Source organism: Protopterus annectens, chromosome 6.part0 (genome assembly GCF_019279795.1).
Source record: "Protopterus annectens isolate FY-2018-M chromosome 6.part0, PAN1.0, whole genome shotgun sequence".
Lineage (NCBI taxonomy): Eukaryota > Metazoa > Chordata > Ceratodontiformes > Protopteridae > Protopterus > Protopterus annectens.
The window spans coordinates 1,316,327,654-1,316,350,132 of NC_056737.1; positions in this window are offsets into that span (position 1 = coordinate 1,316,327,654).

Below are 22,479 nucleotides of genomic sequence, written 5' to 3' on the forward strand. Positions count from 1 at the left end.
AATGCCCTCAAACACATTCCCTGTGCAGACTGACTCACAAAACCACAGCTAGAGTGCCTTGCATACTTCCTACACAGAGGTTACCACTGCTGGACATACAGAGTTATGTCACACCCATACCAGTCGGCCAACCACCATGGCAACACCTCACAATCCGTCCAGCCTACATGACCTAGGGCCCTAATCCTTGTCACCGCACTAAACACCACATGCTGGAGGTACAGGTTTCCATACACAAATATGCCATACTCTGGACTAAACCACCCAGCATTAACAAACAAGGCTCCTTATTAGTAGATGTCATACATACCCCTGATGAATGTTATGGAGATAGATAATATGCCCTGTGAGTCACCTCTGTGTAACCGTTTCACAGGAACAAGTAAAATCACATTACATGTGTCCCAAAGGGCAGGGTAGCATATGGCTAGGCTGCCTAGGCCCAGGGCCAATAGCATAGTACCTACCTATGACACAATGCACACACACATGTACTCAGTGCAATACCAGCTATGTGAGGTTGAATGAGTGTGACACTGACTGTGTGCAAGGTCTGTAAAGGTGTGATAGCTTAGCGTGGGTTTGTGTCTGTCATGGTAGTTTGTGTCGTAGGTGTGAGGCCAGAGAAAGATTTGTCAGTTATCGGGATGCCAACACAGTAGATTGGCATATGTTGTGCTGTAGTTCCCTGTGTACGACTGTGGTGTCCCATCGTCGGCAGAAGCAATACATGTATGCTCAGTAAGTGGTACTGCTGTTGAATCCAGCTCACATATGAACTGTTGTACTACCTGAAGTTGTAGGCCTAAACACTACAGTATGGTGTATGTTCACATTCCCTGATAACACTGTCTTTTGTGTTTCCTGTAGTCTGCACAGATTACATACCTCATGCATAGGTATCTGTAAGTAGGGGCACACAGTACTATAAGGTACACAGTTAATGCTCATCTGTGTCGTCATACATTTGTGTGTTGTATGTATGTGTAATGTGTGTGTAATGATGCCTGTACCATGGCCGCAATCACATATGTGTTACAGGGTATGTGTGTGTACCTGGCAGCATGTATACTCTGTGACAGCAGTATGCTGGCTATATTAACAACTGTGCACATATGTCAGGTAGGGGTATGGCATCAAAGACTAGGGTGGAGTACCGTTTAAACTGTTAAATGTGCATTGCATTCATTGCATGGGATGACAATATTCATCATCCATTAGCTTGATACATACCCCCAGTGTGAGGTTGTGCATTGTATCCGAAACAGTGCGCCGAGTGCTGGTGTATACTAGTTTCTTGTATGGAGTGTGGCAGGCACTGTCAGACAGTTGTGGGCTGAGCACTAATATGTGGTATTGAACATGTGTATCCCCTGATAGACAGACAGATGCTATATATGGCAGTTAAGTGATATCAGTACATTAGAATATTAAGTGTGCCACATGACTTGCTCACATTTTTTTCTTTTCCTTCCATGGTGATGGTGCATCAGCGTAACCCACCTTATACAGCAGCAGAGGATCAGGAGATCCACCAGAGCTTGGTGCAGAATTTCTCTGTGCTGTTTTCCAGGACCAGCCAGAACCAGCATGAGGGGGCTGCACTGTGGCAAGATCTTGTCCATCGGGTAAATGACATAGGCATGCATAACTGGACATATGAGCAGGTACGCCATCACTGCAGTGATTTAATTAGACATGTCCAGCAGCGTGCGTCTGATATCCACAGACTACAGCTTGCCACAGGTGGTGGGGTACCTATCCACCGCCCCCTCACCAGTGTGGAGGAGTACCTCCTAAGTATTGTGGCTCCAGGCCAACAACAACAACATCCACAAACATGTGTCATCATGGAGGCCGGAGCCACCCAGCATGTTGAAATGGAGTGTGCAGGTAGCATGCCATATCTGTAGTTGACTGTTCTCTGTACTAGTAGTTTATGCATGTGAGATATATACTGTGTGCGTAGCTGTTAACCTGCCTATTCTTCTGCAAGATTGATATTCTGAGCATAATCTGTATACCTGTGAAAGCCACCTGTTGTACTACTGTACTTTATCATACTCACAGTATCAATGGCACAGTTGTGGTCACTGGCAATCACTGTCATATTTTTGCAGGTCCCTCTGGAGTGACAGCAAGGCAGCCAATCCATGCTGGTGAGTGTGTAATAACAATACTATTGCTAATGGCATGTGCATGTCATATGGAGGTGTAGTGTGTGCACATGTAACACTTATGCATAATGCATGCTGTGCATGTTTGCTGTGAGACTATGCATATCCCATTATTCTCAGTAGCTGCCTCACTCACATGCAATACACAGAGCATGACACACATGTGGCAACACAGTACTGGACATTGTATAGGCATACTTGATACACATGTACACAACACACACATGTGTGGCATAGACACTACATCTTAGCCTGCTACACATGTCCAATTATGACACCTGCTGTATGGCCACCCTTCAGTATCCCACTTATCCTCTATGCAGCACACATAATATACCTGAGGGGTAGAGGCCTACCATGTCTTTGTGCAACAGTCTTGAATAAATAATACATTCATGTTAGGCAATGCTCACTATTGGCCACCTTACACACCCATGTAACAAGTGGCTGTGTAATTGTGGATGTAGTCATGTTACTGCACTTCAGGTACAGCATGCTAGCTTAATGTCTGGCACACATTATTATTGTTGACTGACCACAAGAAGCATGTCGATCACGGCTCACGTTACTACACCACATCCAGTTCCACTGACCACAAAAGTACACATAGCAGTTATTGCATAGCACCGTCATGTGTTGTGTGTGTGTGCAAATATATGCACCCACAGCTTGTAACACTTGCACAACATTGTTATGTCCTTGTACACATTGTGTCCCAGGGTGGAGACAATCACTGAACAACTACACACAACCATCAAGTACACGTATACTGTTATTAATAAGGGCTGTCTACACTTGCACTGCATGTTCCTGTGCAACACATAATCTGCATGCTGACACATGTGCAGTGATGTTTTTCCTTGTGATACTGTCACCCACCCTCAAACAGTATTGTGTATGTGTTGGATTGCAGGTGTGTCTGTGTTTGTATCTGCTGTACTGAGGAGTGTGCCTGTGCGCATGTGTGCATGTGCGCATGTGTGCATGTACACATGTGTGCATGTGTGCATGTGTGCCTGTGCGCATGTGTGCATGTGTGCATGTGCGCCTGTGTGCATGTGCGCCTGTGTGCATGTGTGCATGTGTGCATGTGTGCATGTGTGCCTGTGTGCCTGTGTGCATGTGTGCTAACATCGTGTACACATTTGTAAACTGTGTTTCCTATCTTCCTCTCACAGGTTCTGATGTTGCTCTGGTGGAGTGCAGCAGGGAACCTGAAACCACTGCTGGGGATAGTGATAATGATGATACATGTGTAATGGCACAGGGAGGTGTGACAGGGTCTGTCATTGGTCAGCCAATCGACACTACACAGCAGTCAACCCCATCAATGCGCACAGTCATCCTGCCGATACATTCATTGTCACCAATGTCCTTAGCTGAGGGACAGCATACAGTGGGCATTGACCAGGGTAGTGTGGTATCATTGGCACATGCATCCCCTCACAGCAGCCATGGCCAGATTCCTGACATGGTACCACACAGGCAGATGTCCAGAGGTTCTCATGGGAGCATCCGTGGTCGTACTGCCCCTGTCAGATGTGCCCACAGAGGTCTTTCAACCTCAGCTATGTTCCGGGCTGTAATGCAGGCACAGGCACGTATGGAACGGTACACCAGACAGGGTCTGAGGGAGCTTAGAGCACATTGCACCACTATGAATGACACTATGCATGACATTGCGGCTGCCATCCGTAATATCAGCGAGGTCATTGATAGATGTTGGGGGGACACATTAGATCTCTTCCACAACTACATGTCCAGGAGCCAGGACAGTGCAGGATGGTTGAGGCGTCGATGTGGACGTATGCCAGCAACATCATCAGCTGGCAGTCATCCCGGACAACAACAAACCCACAGCCGCTCCCATAGTGCCAGTACCAGCCCCAGTCTGTGCTGTCATTACACCAAGACCACGTGCACGTGGCTCTGGACAGTCCCAGCAGGGACATGTGTCCAATCAACAACCCACTGCTTCTGATGACACTACCCAGTCTGGCTTAGTACCTGATACTGTCCGTAGCACCCCTGCCAGGCACAGGTACAGTGTCCATGGCCAGAGACAGTGATCTGTATGACCTGGCAGTTACAGTCTGTGGCTGTCCACAAACACCCGTATATGGCAGCCACGTGGTTGAACTGTGTGCAATCATACACACACACATAATGCTAACACCTAGGGCTAACACATACACACACACATCGCATCAACATTACCCCATGTTGTACTGTTGTCCCTCACTAACACACACACACATACATGTCGATTGGATGTGTCAGTAGCAGACTCTGGCAAACCAAGTACACACCCTGTGCATATGATGAAACTGTGCCACCTCCTGCCATCTGTAACATTGATGCAGGAACAGGATAGCATGGTGCTGATGCACAGGGTGACTACATAGCACTGTAGTAATAATATCATGTTGTTAACAGTACAGTGTAATGATATCATTGTGGGTATATTCGAGTATGCATGATGCATTAACTATGATTGTCATTGTAGTTTTGTATACACCAGTGTTAATTCCCAAAGTGTACTGTCTACACATGTGCCACATGGCTGTTGTGTGTACCTGTGCCTGCATGTGTTGGGGTGTGGACAGTACATGTGTGATGTTTGCAGCACAGAGTTGCAGGTGTACATTTGTGAACATGGTTAGCATGGAACATGACATGGTTTGACAGTATGCTGTGGGTGATACGGTTTCCATATGTCAATGGTTTGCATTCTGGTACTATACACAGCCTACATAGCCTGACATTCAGTGGTCATTACATGGTGTCTCCTCAACTGATACACAGATGTAGGAACCTGGTGTCAGTGATATCTCTGCAGTACTACACTATACCAGTAGCCATTCTTACTGAGCCCCACACATCCCTGGGAACAATACTCTTTGGCATATAGCAGTCTCACGTACATGTCAAGACACTACGGACATGTCCATCCATGACTGCAAATGCATACAGTGGGCTACAATGCATTCTACACATGACACACCTAACCACCACAAGGGTATGATACATCAGACACCTGTTGTCCAAGCCATGAATGTATTGCTGTAACGCAACTGTGGCATTGTCATCGGCATGTAGTTAACGTAGTATTCCAACAGTACCATGTAGGTGGTAGCACCCATCATGTAGAACGGGTAATGGTGTGTACATGTGGACAAGTGTTATCTTGTCTATCCTGTGATATTCACATTTCCAAAGGTATTCAGTCCCTCGGTGTATCACCTAAGCAAGACGGTGTCTGTATGCATATCGGCAACAGTTGCCATACACCTACACTGGATGTCCATCACTCACAGACTTTGCTGTGTTTTAACATGTCTGACATATACTCCAGACATGAACCCTCACCCACATTAATCTATCAAAACCTTCATGGGTGTGTGTCACATAGTTGGCCTAGGACACAGATCACTGCAGTAGCCTGCATTGTCACCAACATACATGTATGGCCTAAGGTCTGGTAAGCTGCGGCACATGCTGGCTAAGGTAACAACTGTAATCATATGAGGCAGGCTTCACACATAGGAACTATTAAAGGTCACAGGTACATATCTGTATGTGGCACACACATACCTGATGTGTGCATTGAAATTACTGTTATAATAATATGTCATACAATAATAAAAGCAAAACACACAACACATAGACAAACGCACACATGTCATTTGGAGGATTCAAACCCCTACCTAACTATGCTATGATATTTGAGAGAGATGCATTAGCACAGCGTGCTATTCGCATTAGTGGATGATTTCCCTTCTCCTCCTGTATTTATAGGGTGCTGACATCATCAGTCTTTCCAAAGAGGAATGTACATCTTTTAGTGTGTTATCCCAGTCTTCAAAAAGGGCATTCCTTTCACAGAGAATTACATATATACACACCCCGCTGCCACCCCACACACAGCGTTTGTAGGCTTCAAACCCCTACCTAATTATGTTATGATATTTGAGAGAGACACATTAGCACAGTGCGCTATTTGCATTACTGGATGATTTCTTTTCTCCTGCTGTATTTATAGGGTGCTGACATCATCAGTCTTTCCAAAAAGGAATGTACATCTTTTAGTGTGTTATCCCAGTCTTCAAAACGGCCATTCCTTTCACAGAGAATTGTATACATACACACCCCCATACCACCCCCCACACACACACACAGCGTTTGCAGGATTCAAACCCCTACCTAACTATGTTATGATACTTGAGAGAGATGCATTAGCACAGTGTGCTATTTGCATTACTGGATGACTTTTCTTCTCCTGCTGTATTTATAGGGTGCTGACATCATCAGTCTTTCCAAAGAGGAATGTACATCTTTTAGTGTGTTATCCCAGTCTTCAAAAAGGCCAGCCCTTTCACAGAGAATTGCATACATACACAGCCCCCTGCCACCCCACACACACACAGCGTTTGCAGGATTCAAACCCCCTACCTAACTATGTTATGATACTTGAGAGAGACGCATTAGCGCAGTACGCTATTCACATTACTGGATGATTTCCCTTCTCCTGCTGTATTTATAGGGTGCTGACATCATCAGTCTTTCCAAAGAGGAATGTACATCTTTTACTATCCCTCAGTATGGGGGATAACAATAACTGTGGATTAACAGATGCCTAGTTCAGGGTCACATATGCACACTGGCACTGCCAGGTTATGTTCTATACCATGCTTCATGACCACAGGACTTGTAACACACAACACAAGTAGGGGGTGTATCCATATACATCACAGAAACACACACCTCTGGGTTGGTACCATTGCACTAAGCATGACAGGCCATACATATACAACTACCATTGTGCAAAACTGCCTTTTGGTTTGGTGTGTAGTTCAGACCACCCGCCATACCCAGGAACCGCACTCGGCTTTCCTGGGAACAGTGTAGGATATAAAGGTCTTCACACACACCATTATAGCGGTTGACGTCAGGTACACAAATATTGACTGGGGATACTACTCAGGCCCTCAACAACATCACCCTACAGCCACTACAATTTGTGGATCCATGTGCTATGGCACAACCAGTCACCACACCCACAAGGGGGAATACATATTGGACCTGATCATCACCAACATGGGGATTCTATGTTCCACACCAGAAGTAGAACCCTCATTGTTAAGATCAGACCATAAACAACTTTCCCTGGACATCCATATCCCATCCCCACACCCAGCCAAGGAAATCACTGTAAAGAATTTCTCAAAAGCAGACTTTGCACTTGTGAAGACTGGGGTGGAATACTTCAAAGGCCCCGTGCTGGAGGATAATACAGCACAATCTGCAGAATCCTTTACAAATGCATTGTATGAGCACCTGCAGGTATGCATTGATCATGCTATCCCAAATAAAATCATGGCTCCTCCAAAACAGGAGACCTGTCTGGTTGACCCCGGCCATATATAAGCTGTACAACAGAAAGAGGAAGCTACTACATAACAGAGCAATATCCCACAGATGGAGGACATTTATTTATTTATTTATTTGTTTATTTATTTATTTATTTATTTATTTATTTATTTGCTGTTGGTTAACCAGGATAGTCCATTGGGCCAAGAGAACCCGTTTTCAATGGAGTCCTGGGGAGAAAAGCTCCATTACAGATTACATATTATAGAGAGTTATATGCAGATTACATATTATAGAGATTTACATCCAAATTATTGTACATGACATCACGAGGAAAAGTGATTACAATGAGTAAAGTTAAGCATTAATAGAATCAAATAATAAAACATATTAAAGTTGAAATCAAATTATATCATAGGCACAAGGATAAGGAAGTGAGTAGATAGGTGCATAAGGCTTTCAGGAGGATAGGAACTATTAAGGAATAGATTACTGTCTGAGGTAGAGAGAGTAAAAGGTGGAATACAGTACAGAGTATAGAAAGATTATGTGGAGTAGGAGCAGGAGCATTCCCATGTGGATGATAGGTAGGAGTGGAGTGATTTTTTAAAGGTAGGAAGGCTAGTGATGGTATGAATGGAGGGTGGGAGGGAGTTCCATAGGAGTGCTAGTGAAAAGGAAAGGAGGTTTTGTCCTGGGGGGTGATGGGGTCTATAGACTTCTATTAGGTTTTGATTAGTAGATCTAAGACGTCTTTGAGTATGGTGAATTTTAAAGGTAGTGGACAGGGAGGGATAGAGGGATGGTTGAAAAATGAGTTTGTGTGCATATGTTAGTTGAGTGTAGGAGAGGTAGTTGGGAAGTTCAAGACAATTTAGTTTGTGGAGTGGTACACAGTGATGGGTTGAAGATTTATTGCTAGTGGCAAATTTGGCTATTTGGCTACTACATAACAGAGCAATATCCCACAGATGGAGGACATCTCTGAACAGTCTACCTGTATCTTGCAGAAGCCTGCAACACAATACCCCACTCAGGCATCATACATATGCTTCCCAGCTTAAATATCAACCCCTATATCACTAGATGTGTTGTTATCTGCCTCAGGGATGGAACCCACATGGTCAGAATTGCAGGTGCCATGTCCAAGTCCAGACCAGTTACAACTGGTGTCTCACTGGGCACAGTTGTGGGACCTGTCCTGTTCAGTATGTACTTCTCTGAGGTTCAGACTAACACGGGGGTATTATGTCTAACAAACGTCACAGATGACTGCTAACCGGGGGCCATAAGCAACACTGCAGCTGACACATGCTTCCTCCATAAGGGTCTCACAGTAATGGATGCTTGTTGCCAGAGCCATGGCCTCGTGCTAAATGCTAAGACATGCATAGTCATCCCCTTTGGTGAAAACAAGGTGCACACAAATCACCACATAAGTGGTAATCCATTAAGTACAGAAGATGTATTTACAGATTTGGGGACCAACATAGATCGTAACCTCTCCTTTGCTAATCACATTGACAGAGTCATTGCAAAGACCTTTATATAGCCCTCCTTATCACATGGGGGTTTGCATGTAGATCATGGGAGGTCATTGTGACCCTCTACTAGTCACTCATCAGGCCCATGTTTGACTACAATGGCCCTTTTGGGGTGTACCTTACCCAACATCTGCAGCAACTACAGTGTCCACAACAGTACCACCCCAAGAGGATCATGGGCTACACACAGATGTCCTATGCAGCTCAACTAAAGGATCTCCAGCTCTACTCAGTTGCTTAACACCTACTCAGAGGTAATCTATGCCTGACGTACACAGCCATGTCAAACCCAGAAGTAATGGACATGCTCCACCTCATAACATCCAAGACCCTTAGAGCTACACAATACAGGGACTTAAACCTCAGCACAAAACTCAATAGGACATGCTGCAGGGACAGATTCATTACCCAGAGGCTCCCCTCACTCTGGAATTGAATCCCATTTAAAGTTAGACATAGCCCCTCGCCAACCCTCTTCCAGCAAAATCCAGCCGCATGGATGGGAGATTGCAAATTCACCCCTGGGATCTCCACTGTGTTCCTGCTTGACAGAGGCACAGCAAACTAGCCTTAAAGGGTGCCTTCTGTGACCTACTTTACAGAGGCACAGTAGGCTACTCTACTGGGGAGGTGGACGCCAAATACACTCTGCCTAGGCTTATAAATTCCCTAGGGCAGACAGCCTAGTATCGACCTCTGCACCTATGTTTATGTTGGGGATGCAAAATATTTGTTGCTGATACTGTTTGCAGGTCTTTATTGCCGTAGCTTTCCCAGTTTCTATGAACAACTTGTGTATCTGCGTAACATGTTTGATCATGACAGGGTTCCAGTATATTAATATATGTGTCTGTTGTCATTTAACTGTGTGCACAGGGCAGATTGCTGGATCATGGGAGGTTCCTGGCTTAACACATACAACTCCCAGATATGTGTGGCCAACTGCTATACTCAGACATGGCCTAAGTGTGTGAGCATGCCCAGTTCAGGCTTTCCATGGTTTGTTGCCTGACATATGTCTCATTTATCCAAGTGTGTGAGCATGCCCAGTGTGACCTTTCCATATGTTGTGATCTGAAGTCCACTACATTTGTGGCTGTGTGTGAACATGACCAATATTGACATGTATACCGTGTGTGTTGGAAGTCATGTTGTGTTCTTACTGCCAGACTTCTTTGTGTCATAACTCAACAGGGATTGTGCTGTGCCCGCAGGGTTTCCATGGGATAGTTTGCAAAGACTTGTCAACATTATTTCATACTGGCTGAACACTGCAATACTGTCATGGTGTACTGGTTCAATACTTTCACTATAGTGCACAATATCATGGGTTTGAATCCCATCACTGCTTTAAATGTTCATACTGAGCAGATCAGACTGGTTAAGGGCCAGTTGGCCAACTATGAGCATATTGCATTTCGTTCAGCTATGGCCTACTTAAACCAGGCTTGTCCAACATTGCTGTGTATTCACCAACTTGGGTGGACATTGCCAAACATTACTCCACATTGACCACAGTTGTACTAGTTAGTGTGTGTGATTCTCTTCATAGGTTCATACTAGGCTATCTGCCCTAGGGCATTTATAATCCTAGCCAGAGTGTGTTTTGACTTTCAACACACATTTTAAGTGGAGTTTGCCATGACATTTTTCAAGGTTAGTATACTGTGCCTCTGTCTAACAGTGACATAGAAGTGATACCCAGGGTAAACATACAATTTCCCATCCACTCATCCAGATTCCTCTTGAAGAGAGTCAATGAGGGACTCTGGCTAACCTGGAGTGGGAGTTTACTCAAGAGTGGACGGAGCCTCTGGGTTATGAATCTGTCACTCCAGCATGTCCTATTTATTTCAGTCCTGAGGTTCAGGTCTCTTGAGCACGTAGCTTGATGGGATTCTGATTTTCCAAGGTGCAGCATGTCCATTGATTCCAGGTTGGACATGGCTTTACACATCAGGCACAGATCACCTCTGGGCAGGTGGTATGCCACTGAGTGGAGCTGCAGTTTCTTTAACCGGGCAGCAAATGGCATGTGTTTGAGCCCTTTGATCCTCCTGATGAGGTACTTTTGTGGTCTTTCCAGCTGCTGCAGGTGTCTGATAAGGTACATCCCACAAGGGGCATTGTACTCAATTATGGGCCTGATGAGGGATGAGTAAAGAGGCACAATGACCTCCCCTGATCTAGATGTGAATACCTTCATGATTAGGTGGGCTATATGAAATGTTTTTCTAAACACTTTAGCCACGTGGTTGTCAAATGAGAGATTGCTATCAACTTGGGTCCCCAGGTCCCTTATCACTTCTTCTATACTTAATGGGTTACCACCTATGTGGTAATTTGTGGGCACTTAGATTTTGCCAAAGGGGATGACTATACACTTTTTTGCATTTAGCTTGAGGACATGGCTCTGGCACCAGTTGTCTGGTTTTATGAGGCCCTTTTGTAGGATGCTTGTGTCAGCTGGAGGGTCGATTATGGTGCCCAGTTTGCAGTCATCTGCAAACTTGTTCAGCCACAGTCCTTCTGTGTTGTCCTGTACCTCCGAGAAATATATACCAAACAAGGGGAGTCCCAGGACTGAGCCTTGTGGGATGCCACTTGTAGCTGGTTTGGGGTCTGACATGGCTCCAGCATTTCTGACCATGTGGGTTCTGTCCTTGAGCCAGTTTGCAACCCATCTAGTGACATAGGGGGTTATATTGAAGCTGGTGAGCTTATCTATAATGACCAAGTGGGGTATTGTATGGAAGGCTTTTGTGAGGTTCAGGTAGGCTGTGTGGACCACCTTCCCCTCATCGGTGGCCTTGGTGACTGTTTCAAATGACTCAACCAGGTTTAAGAGGCAGGATCTGCCCTTAACAAAGCCAAACTGGGTAGGATCCAGTGTCTGTAGGTCCCCAATATCTTTATTTCTGATGTCCATGATGATCCTTTCCATAGCTTTGCAGACCAAGCTAGTCAGGCTTCTGGGCCAATAGTCTGCAGTATCCATTGAGGCACCAGCTTTGTGGAGAGGGACCACTGTTGCTGTACACTGCTCTTTTGGGTACATATCCTGTGGTAAGGCTGAGATTGAACAGTGGTTTTATGTTTGTGTTCAATTCTTCTTGGGGTTCATGTTGGACACAGCCCAGGACACTGTCTGGTCCCATTGATGTTGTGTGTTTTAACCAAGCTCTTCCACCTCTCACCAACGTAAAACACTTGTTACACAGACCACCGCTTGCTTTTTTCAACCCATTGTGGTTCAACTGTGAGGATTTACCCTTTATGGTAAAGCAAGCGGTGGTCTGTGTAACAGATGTTGTGTGTTTTGCTTTGGATAGGCTGGCTGTTACCTGAGCATCTGAGATGTCAGGGGGCCAGCACTCTGCTGGGATGAATATTTGCCCTTTTGGTGGGGAGGGGGGGTGGGAGTTTGCACTGAACCTGTCAGCTCGGATGTTGGCAATGTCTGTGGGTTTGGTGTATTGTTTGTCATTTTGGACTAATTCTGAGCATATCTGGGAATTCACACCCAGGTTCCTACCATAACTAAAGAAAGCCTTGTGATTATCCTTAGTGTCCTGTACAATTTTTATCTCAAAGATGGCCTTAGACGATTTTATGTGTGGCCGTAGTTTTTCAATAATACTGATCAGAGATGCCTTCCCTTTTTGGGATTTTGCTCTATCATATAGTGGCTTCCTCCTTGTATTGTATGTTTTTTATGGCTGGGGTCCACCAGACAGGATGCCTGCCTTTGGAGGATTGGATTTTGGTTTTATTTGGGATTGCATGATCCATACATTCCTGAAGGTGTTCATAGAATGCGTTTATAAAGGGTTCTGAGGTCTGGGCCGCATTTTCCACAGGCACAGGGGCTATGAAGGATTCCACCTCGGTTTTGAGGAGTGTGACATTTGCTTTAGTGAAAATTTTTCACTGTGGTTTTCTGGCCATGGGCTGGGGTCAGGATGTGAATATCCAGTGAGATTACTCTACAGTCTGATCTTACCAGTGAGGGATACACTTCTGGTCTTGGGCATAGAGTCCCCATGTTGGTGATGATCAGGTCCAGTATGTTTTCCCCTCTTGTGGGAGTGGTAGCAAGTTGTTCCATAGCATTTGAGTTTATAAATTCTAGGAACCTTTGGGCTAGGGTGTTGCAGCTAGGGTAATGCTCCCAGTCTATGTTTGGGTAGTTGAAGTCGCCCAATATAATGGTGTTTGGGGAGACCTTCATATTTTCATGTGTTCTCCAGTCGGCCAAGTGTGGTTCCTGGGTTTAGGAGGGTGGTCTGTAGCAGGCTATGAACTGGAAGGTGGTTTTACCCACTGTTAGTTGCACATGGATAGTCTCTGATGCTTCATGCTGTGCCACCAACCTGGGGGTGTGGGTATCTTTGACAAATATTGATACTCACCCTCCTTTTGTAGTTTGTTCTATGCTTTGTGGCTGTAAAGCATGGTATGAGTTGTAACCTGTTAGTGCTAGGGTGCTCTTGGGAGCCTTGAACCAGGTTTATGTTACTGCACAGATATCAACATTCTCCATGCTGAGGAGAGTTTGGAGTGCATGCATCTTGCAGTTTAGACTTTTGGTATTGAGTAGCATTACTTCTAGTTTCTTATCCCTTGTGATACCTATGGAGGTGGGTTTGTCTTTTGAGCCTTACCTAAAAAAGGCATTATGGGGGGTGACAAGAGCCTTTGGCAATATCCAAAAGGCCACAGATGACAGGTGAAAGCCATCCCTAGTGAAGCATCATGTCTTATCGAGCATGTCATCCCAGGCTGACAGGCATTGGATCCCCTTTCACTGACACCAATACTTAAGCCAATTGTTGTAATTGATCATCTTGTGTTCAGATTGTGGCATCATGTTTGGTGAGGGTAGGATGATACTCAAGGTCATCAAGTTTGCATATACTACATGGTGGTAAATGCTGTTTAGCACTACCTTACATTGCTTAACACATGGCAATCATGCCTCAGGTGGTGCTGCAGGGCTGCCTATGTCGGATGCACATAGTACACTCCCTGCACATGTTTGAAAGCAGGTTGTGTCAACTTAGGCATCCCTTTCACTATATGTGGGAGTCAGAGAGAGGTATCATTTCCAGGGTTCCTACTGAGCCAGTGTATGTGCTATGCATTGCCTCTTTGCCAAGGCCAAGGCATACTGGGCACGCCTCCTTCTGCCTACTGGGGCAGGCTCAGGTTGTTCCTCCACCGAGTCACACTCTGCCTGTGATGGCCTTGGCAATGGTGGGGGGCTGTTTGGCCCAGGCCTATGCTGGTCCTGCTGCAGCTGTCTTCACAGAATCATATTATGTAGCATAGCAAATACCATGACAATTTGGGTACATGTAGTTGGTGAGCATTTCAAGGCTCCACCAGACATGTCCAGGCACCGGAACCATGACTTGAGCAACCCAAACACACGCTCAATTACATTTCGTGTTTGTGCATGTGCCTCATTATGGCATTCCTGTTCAGGTATGTGTGTGTTTCTGATGGGTGTCATCAGCCACAGCTCCAGTGCATAGCCAGCATCCCCCACTAAGTGACCATGTGGGATGTCCCCACTGGCAAATGTCTGGTACAGCTGCATCAGATGCCAGATATGGGAATCATGGTAGCTTCCAGGGCAGCCAGCACACACATTCATTATTATGCCCTGGGCATCACACATGACCTGGCAGTTGATGGAGGGGAAGCCCTTGTGGTTAATGTAGGCCCTACCCCACTCACCAGCTGGTGCTTTGATGCGTATATGCGTGCAGTCTATTGCACCCACTATCTCAGGGTATTCTGCTATTTGCTGGAAGAGACGCATATTGCTGGCCAATACCTCATGGGAATTGGAGAAATATACATGATCACCGACATGTGCTGACATGGCATCCAGGAACTGGTGCAGTACCCTGGATGCTGATGCTTGTGATATCCCCATCATATCACCAGTTGGTCTCTGGAAGGTACCTGTTGCTAGTATTCTTAGACCAACACATACCTTGGTTTCCACTGGGATGGTTTCCCCTCTGTTGGTTCTGTGTGTGAGGCGTGGCCTGCACAGCTCAACAATTTGCTGCAGGAGGTCTCTGTCCACTCTATAGCGCTCCACTATGTCCAGCTCATGTAACCCCTGGTTGGTGACCCTGGGCCTGTACACTCTTCTCCGTCTCCTCACTGTGGGTTGTCCAGCAGCATTTGCATTGTCACCACCCTCAGCATGTTGCATATGTCGCCTTATAACAGCAATGGCAGCCCCTAGCATTTTTTGTCTGAGTGTAGCTTTTTCAGTTTTCACTTCTAGTAGCTTACTCCAGTGTTGCAGTGTCTCTTGAGAGTAACAAACTGCACTGTTGTTTGCAGAGTTTTAAGTGCTGGGCTGGGCTAGTGTTCTGCCTGTGTAATTGCCTGATTCTGATTGTTTTCACCTGCTAGCTCTACTAGTATTCCCTGGTAGCTTCCTACTATTTATTGTGCTTTCTCAGGGGGAAGTGATGCGCATACAAGTGCAGACACGGTCACAGCAGCTCACACGCATGCACACATGCTTAGATGGACTACAACTTGCTTATTTGGGTTAAAACACGGGCACACCAGCGCAAATGCGCTTACAGGTCTTTAAACAGCCTTATACATGCTAATTCTGGCTTAAACGCATGCACTCTGTCTTACTCGGGTTTACAGATGCGCACACGCGCTCATACCCGCTCAGCAAGAAACTTTGGTGTTATCCACAGTATACACCTTCCATTTTTTGGCTTTCCCTGGCCTACCTGTTGACACACCTCTTTCCATGATGTCTAACTGACAGCTGACACATGCCACTCTGCTCCTATGAGCTTCACTACTTTCATACATACCCCCTTGTGATGTCACCTATCTCCTACTCTGTTACTCCCCATATCCTACTCCTACACTCCACTGATTGTGCTCATTTGCTATGTAAAAGTGTGATTCACTATCATAACACTCATTTACATAGGATTGCCTACTGATGCTTAGTTTCATAGTTTCATAGTATAGTACTAGGCTATCTGCCCTGGGGCATTTGTAAGCCTAGCCATAGTGATGTGGCTTTTGCCACCCCATGAAATGGTACAAAAATGTACAGAATAAATCTAGAATACTGTGCCTCTGTCTAGTAGTGACACAATGAAGGTCCCTTTATATAATAGAATTAGTTTACTGTGCCCCTGTCTAGTAGTGACACAGATGTGACCCCTTGGGTAAACTTACGATCTCCCATCCACTCATCAAGATTTCTCTTGAAGAGAGTCAGTGAGGCTCTGCCTAATACGAACTGGGATCCTGTTCCAAAGCATGGGAAGCCTCTGGGTTATGAATCTATCCCTCCAGCATGTCCTATTCATACTTGTGCCGAGGTTTAAGTCTTTAGCTCTCGTGGTCCTGATGGATTTGGATTTTTTGAGGTGGAGCATGTCCATCAGATCCTGATTGGACATGGCCTTGTACGTCAGGCAGAGATCACCTCTGAGCAGGTGGTATGCTACTGAATAGAGCTGAAGTTTCTTTAGTCTGGCAGAATAGGACATATGTTGGAGACCCTTGATCCTTTTGGTGAAGTACTTTTGTGGTCTCTCCAGCTGTTGCAAATGCCGGGTGAGGTACATACCAAATGGGGCATTGTACTCAATCATGGGTCTGATAAGGGAGGAATATAGGGGTACAATGATATCCTTGGATCTGGATGTGAATCCCTTCATGATGAGGTGTGCAAGGTAGAATGTTTTTCTAACCACTTTGGCAACGTGGGTGTCAAATGAGAGGTCGCTGTCTACTTGGGTCCCTAGGTCTCTGATTATTTTTTCCGTACTCAGTGGGTTGCTGTCTATGTGATAATTTGTGGGTACTTTGTTTTTCCAAAGGGATGACTATACATTTTTGGCATTTAGTTTAAGGCCGTGACTACGGCACCAGTTGTCCGTTTCAGTGAGGCCTTTTTGTAGGATGTGTGTGTCTGCTGGTGTATCGACTATGGCCTAGTTTGCAGTCATCTGCGAACTTTGTCAGCCACAGCCCTCCCATGTTTGCTTTAACATCTGAGAAATAGATGCCGAACAAGAGGGGTCCCAGGACAGATCCCTGTGGGACACCACTTGTGACTGGCTTTGAGTCTGACATTGCTCCAGCAATTTTAACTTTATGGGTTCTGTCCTTTAGCCAGTTTGCAACCCATCTAGTGACATAAGGGTTTACTTTTAAGCTGTTTAGCTTATCTATGATGCCTGAGTGAGGTATTGTGTCAAAGGCCTTAGCCAAGTCCAGGTATGCTGTATGGACTGCTTTGCCCTCATCAATGGCTCTAGTGACTGTTTCGAAAAAGTCAACCAGGTTTAAAAGGCAGGATCTGCCCTTTACAAAGCCGAACTGGGTGGGGTCAAGTGTCTATAGGTCCCCTATGTCTCTGTTTATGAGTTCCATAATGATTCTTTCCATAGCTTTGCAGGCCAGGCTAGTTAAGCTTATGGGGCGGTAGTTTCCAGGGTCAGTAGAGGCACCCCCCTTGTGGAGTGGGACCACTGTTGCTGTACGCCAGTGTTCAGGTACATATCCCGAAGTAAGGCTAAGGTTAAATAGCATTTTTATGTGTGGGTTTAGCTCCTCTTGGAGTTCACGTAACACGCACCCCGGGATACCATCAGGTCCCATTGATGCTGTGTTTTTTGCTTTGTTTAGGGCGGTTCTCACTTGGGCATCTGAGATGACAGGGAGATTACATTCAGCTGGGATAAGTATTTCTTCTTTTGGGGGTGAAGGAGAGGAGAAATTTGCACTGAACCTGTCAGCCAGAATGTTAGCAATATCTGTGGGTTCAGTGTATTTTTTGTTGTTGTGAACCAACTCTGAGCATATCTGAGGGTTTCCAGGTTTCTAACATAGTTGAAGAAGGCTTTGTGGTTATCTTTAGTGTCCTTAGCGATTTTTCTCTCAAAGTTTGCCTTGGATGTTTTTATGAGAGAACGTAGTTTTCTGCTAATGTTGATCAGAGATGTCTTCCCTTCATGGGATTTCGCTCTGACGTGCAGTAGCTTCCTTCTTTTGTTATACAATTTGTTTATGGCTGAGGTCCACCAGACAGGACACTTACATTTGGTGGAGAGGGACTTGGATTTGTTTGGGATTGCATGATCCATGCATTCTTGGAGATGTCCATAGAAAGCATTTGTGAAGGATTCGGCATTGTGGGATGTGGTATCCACTGGCACAGTGGGCTTAAAGGATACCATCTCAGTCTTAAGAAGAGTGAAGTCTGCTTTTGAGAAGTTTTTCGCCGTGGTCTTTTGTACTGGGGGTGGAGGTGGGATATGTATATCCAGGGTAATTAGTTTGTGGTCAGAACTCACTAGTGAGGGGTATACTTCCGGTGTGGAGCATTTTGTTCCCATGTTTGTGATGATCAGGTCTAGTATATTATCTCCCCTAGTGGGAGAGGTGACTAGTTGTTCCAGTGCATTTGAATTTATGAATTCCAGGAACCTTTGGGCTAGGGTATTAGGGCTAGAATAATGTACCCAATCTATGTTTGGGTAGTTGAAGTCTCCCAGTATGATGGTCTCCCAGTATGATGGTATTTTGTGATACATTCATATCCTCCAATGTCTTCATGAAGGCTGAGTGGGGTTCTTTTTAGTTACATGTCTTAGACTGGGCTTCTCTCCTTAGCAACCTCTACTCGCTGGCCATGTTGTCTTCAGCCTGCTATTCCCTTACATTGTAATTTAACAGTTTTCATAGATTCCACGTTTGTGGCTTTTATTTTCTTAGTTCATGATTTTTTTTATCGCACCCCGTTTGTGCGGCGCTGTGCTACTCTTAAACATCGGAAATCGCCGAAAAAAAAAAAGTATTTTTATTTTAATTTTGCATCTGTGAACTTTTCCAATGGCCGTATATTTGGCCATTGGCATGCTTCCTCAACCATATGCAACCTTTATTTGGAGCTGACAAGGCTCCATTGTGCTATTTGCAGAACGGTACTCAGTTGTCAACTGAGTACATTTCTGCAGCTAACACGGCTCCTACTCGGACAGGTTTGTGCTTCCTGGATCACAAATGTACCTCATTTGCATGCCTTTCAGCTGCAAGTGAGGTAATTTGCATATCCCAGCCCTGTCCATGTAGGAGACGTTTTAGGAGCTCTCTTACACACTCCTACAAGCTGTTCCTGGATCGTTCATCGGACATGATTGCTGCATGGAGTCTTACTCTACTCGTACACTCCGTGCAAGCCATCAGCCAATATATATATACCTAGATATATATTTATATATATGTAGATATTATGTTAATATATATATTTATCTGTGTATAGATATATTTCTATATATGTATATATATTTGTTTACATATATCACTACTGATATATCTGTATATTTCTTTTTGATATCTACACATATATATTATTTTATTATATATATGTACATATCCTATATGTCTAATTTCATATGTACAGCTATATATATCTGATGCATGCCCTTTTCATTAGTATCTATCACCATACACATCCATATTTGTATATTTATATATTATAAACATGACTGGTTCCACAGTATTCTATACCTGTACAGGGCCCTGGGTTCAAGAATGGGCAGTGTTTAATATTTTGTTGCTGGCCAAAACAATGGCTGATGGTGACAGGGTGATCAAAGCAGTTTTAAGCAGTTGTAAGTGGGTTTTCATGGAGCTAAGCACTGCTAAAACACTGTTAAACCAATACATGATTAATCTGTGTAGGCTTAGCTGAGCACCATGCAAACACACTTAGCAAGGCTGCCCATTGCTTAATTGGGTAGAGGATAAGTCCTGCTTACCAGTGTGCAAATCCAATTAGATATGCTAAATATTGTTTAAACTTTCAATTTCAGTGACACCTCAGATTTGGAGTTGCTACACTACCCTGATGAACATATACATAATATATTCACTAACTATTAATTAATAATACATTTTTGATGTGTTTCACATATAAAAATGTATAGCCTACTATGAGGCTCGAACTGTGCCTGACTGTATGCTAGGTGAACACTCTAACACTACGCTATTCCACTTTCACTTTTTCTTTTGTGTATAGTTCTACTTAACTTATTTTGAAGTTTAAATGCTGTTATGTATAGCTGTGTGATGGGCAAACCCACGCAGCTACTCTTAAACTTTATTCCAGACTAATAATAAAAAATAAATTAAAACCTTTCATTTTTTAATTTCATTTTTTCCTTTGTCCAGATTTCATACTCTGTCAGGTAGGGAGGTGTGCGTTTTTGACTTCATACCCTTCGGATGATTCATGCTAATGCAAAACCTGTTATTCTATCAACTTTATAAGTTTGTACTAGCAATATTTAAAAGTTGTCCCCCTTTCTCCAGATTTCTTACTCTAACGGGTTGGGAGGTGTGTGTTTTAGATTTCATACCCTTCAGATGATTCACGCTAATGCAAAACCTGTTATTTTGTCAACTTTCTATGTTTGTACTAGCAATATTTAAAAGTTGTCCCCTTTCTCCAAATTTCTTACTCTAACGGGTTGTGAGGTGTGATGAGCGATCCCTCGCTCTTTTGAAATTGCTGTACGGCAATTCTGGTGTGCAGAGGGCATGTGTATTGTGAGAACACTGCTCTCAGACACCCCCCCTGCACTCATATACAGAACCGTGTCTGTATTACAGCACGGTAGCGCGCCTTCATAGATATGCATGGTGCACTGCCGTGATGCATGGGAACAGTCCCTATACATCTATCTGAATCTACTGAGGGGAATGCAATGGTTCTTCTGGAAATTATGTCCCAAATGACATCATTAATGTATTTCAAGCCATAAAACTCCCAGGGTTGAAGCAGGGTAGTGTTTCCCCTACTCTCCTTATTAGCCGCATTGCTTCTAGAAAATCTAAGAAAAAGACAATTTTGACTATTGAAATCTCTAGTGAAAATATACACTGTTAGACTAAATCTGAAATGGTGGCACCTAATTTGTCAGTGGCCTCTCTAGCTCTAGAGGTGTTTTCATGTTTTTATGTTGTTATTCAGTGAAATTGTCAAACTGTAGTCCGTTGAATGTAGTTGAGTGTGTGACTGCAGTTGTGATATCCATGGTGCCTTTGTTGAGTATTTTTGCTTTATTTAAGAATCGCTAACTGATTGTGGAGGTTTGAGCCTTCAGTGGTGAGTCTAACTGAACGCAGAGGGCAGAAACCAATTTTTGTCTGCCAGATTCAATTAATACACCTGATTGAATTTGTTGAGTCAGCGGGAACCGGACTGGATTTAGGATGCTTCTGATGCTATCAGAGATGGAACTGGTAATGGTGTGGATGGTGAAGACTGTGGGAAGATCAGTGAACTGGCAGTTGCACCGTATGCAGGTAGCAAAAGCCTGACTTTGCTAATTGTTGCTTTGAATCAGATTTCAATCGGGTTTTAAGTTTGTGGTGTCAGAAGGGACCAGACTGTGACTTGGAATGTTGTTGGTGTTGGAGAGGGAGATGGCAGTGTGGATGTAGTGGATTGTTGATGTTTTTGTGGAATTTAATAAGGATGAATGCATGTCTAAGAATCAGATTTATCCTCTAATGTAAAAGTAAACATTGTGGATGTTCTACTTATCACAGTTTTGCTTTGTGGCTCTCCATTCTCAGAAAGTTTGTAACCACTAGAGGAAAATGATTAAGCAATATAGAAAATTAAGCAGATGTTTTTCCAGCTCTTTCTTCAGTATAGCAAAAGTTAACCCTCAAAGTAGCAATGTTACAGGAGGAAAACCAGACAAGTGGAAAACTCATAAAAACAATCAGCTCCAGGAGAAAAGACAGACTTGAAGTGACAGGAGTCTGAATCATCAGCTCAGTATCCTTCTCAACATGACCAGTCCTTCTCCATATTCCTATTAATCAGACCCTCATCATCACATGCCCACCTCCCTTTCTTATATAGTCCAAATAGCTGACAGATTATTCTTTCCTCATATATACAAATGCCGTCTAATGACATCAGACTTGTGAGTCACAGAGGTAGTGTCAGAGGGACACAATCAAATGAGTTTTGCATTATATCTTTATCAGACTCATTTCTTTTACTGTAAAATTATCAAACCCCCTTCACTAAAGCCAATGTTTTTAAACTTTCTATCTATACATGCAACAGAAGCACAGAAGCTGCCCTGGGGGTAGAATAAAGAACAAGTTTTATTTGAGTCCCAAAGAAAGAGCAGTTGAGGCTGCAGTGCTTTTCTCAAACCTGAACAGACTTTTACCCCTCTTATGTGAATATGTCCTTATAGTGACTGTGGGCATGCATGATGCCTATCTTCACATGCAGGTTTGAATCCCACTTGATATGTCTGAGGTTGATGCAATTTACTTTGTATTTC